Below are 2,109 nucleotides of genomic sequence, written 5' to 3' on the forward strand. Positions count from 1 at the left end.
TTCATGATGTGAGGTAATGTGCTTTGTAGCACCACTATCGAAATACCACACATGTGAATCTGCAGCAATTGACAATTCCAATGTTTTCAGTGCCAACGATGGAGACTCATCTTAAATGTTGATGGAGTTTGTCAAATGGGTCTCTTTCATTTCATAGCCTTACAAGGCTTTTTAAGACTTTGCTTTGTTTATTTGTTTTGTCCTTGCTCATCTTATATTATTTTCAACATGAACACACAATTTATACTTGTTCTTTTTTCTTAGGATGGGACTACATTGCTTTTATTTTGTGTACCTTTTTATTTTTAAAGCTTTTAAAGAGTAAAGAGCTTTTTTCATAAGAACAAGCGATTGTGACTCTCTCTCTCTCTCTCTCTCTCTCTCTCTATATATATATATATATATATATATATATATATATAATATAATATTTTTATTTCCCTCATATCTTGATTTCCTTTTTGGAAAGCCATCGTGAAATCTCACCTTGTTTTTGAAGGGGGTGCAACAAATGATTTGAAGTTTAAATATAATAATCTTTTTTGTGTACAACAAATCACTTTAAAATTAAAAAGTAAATTAAATTCCACATAAGCATGACACATTGCATATAGGCAAGGCCACCCTTTTATATAGAATAAAATAAAAGTATTCTCACTTCCCAATTGCAAGAAGATTTTAATTTTCTCACCCTTCACTTTTGCATTTTAGATGTTTTAAAAAAAGGTTTTTTTTTTTGGCTTTCTAAAAGAAGCTTACTTTCAATGTTTTCAGCGACGATTGAGACTTACCTTAAATGTTTTTTTGATTTTAAAATATTAAATGTTTCTTTTTATTTCACCTTTCATTTCACATTCTACACGACTTTTCTTACATTCTATTGTTTTAGAATGTTAAAGCGAAGCTTCACCTTTCTACACACACACACACATATATATATTAAAGAGTTATTTTTATTTCACCTTTCATTTCACAGCCTCACATGATTTGGCTTTTGTTGCATTCTATAGTTTAATTCTAGTCAATGTTCAAAAAAGTCTCTTTTATTAACGGCCGAGGTTTTTCCTCAGAAAGAAGCAAACCGAAATACTAGCAAAAACATTAAAATTTGTAATATTTTTGAAGTATTTTTCACCGGCATTTCTTCCCTTTACCATGGTTTGCAACTGTCTAGTTTCGATTTTCAACCGGCTCAAGACTAAGCTGAGACAATCCTTTCCCAAACACTGATAATTTTCAGTTAAATTCAATCTAATGATTTAATAACTTTTCCATTCTTTTAAAAACCACCGTGACCCTTTCACTTGTTTTAAATTGTAGTGATCCCCTAAGATTTCTTGTCATTTAAATTAATGCCACCTCATTATTTGTTGGCATAAGCTAGGTTCAAGCTGAATCATGATGAAATTTATAAGAAAGGAGCTCGATGGCTAATAGCAATATCTTCCTCCCTATTGGTAGGTGTTTTTATAATGTTCATGAGGTGTTTCTATTCACATGTCGTGAGGTTTTGATTCAAAAATCCATTGGCATGGTTTATTTAAATTAGAGTCGCCTACCAAAAGAGTGAAGAGATTCAATATTAAGGTCATATTATCTCTCAAGATGGTATCCGTATGGGTCCATCAAAGTTGGAGGTAATAAAATCATGGCCTAATCCAAAGAATCTACATGAGCTACAAAGATTTATTGGTATGTGTGCATACTATAGGCGCTAGAAAAATTCTCTCAAATAGCAGGACCATTACATGACTTAACAAAGAAGAACATTAAGTACTCATGGGCTGCTAAAGAGAAAAGTGCTTTTGATAAGCTCAAAGAGAAGCTTTCCTCCCAACCAGTGCTTATGCTTCCGGATCTCTCAAAGCCATTTGAGGTCCAATGTGATGCTTATTGTGATTTCCTTGGAGCAATCTTTCTTCAAGAAGGGCATGCCATGGCATATGAGAGCCGAAGGCTCGATACCGACGAACGGGTCTTGGGCATTTATGAAAAAGAGCTTTTAGCGGTTCTACATGTCCTAGACACATGGAAGTACTATCTATTGGGGAATCCATTCATTTTGCAAACGGACCACCAAAGTCTCAAGTACTTCATGTCGCAAACTAA

The sequence above is a fragment of the Adiantum capillus-veneris genome, chromosome 14 (genome assembly GCF_014529385.1).
Source record: "Adiantum capillus-veneris isolate H3 chromosome 14, ASM1452938v2, whole genome shotgun sequence".
NCBI lineage: Eukaryota > Viridiplantae > Streptophyta > Polypodiopsida > Polypodiales > Pteridaceae > Adiantum > Adiantum capillus-veneris.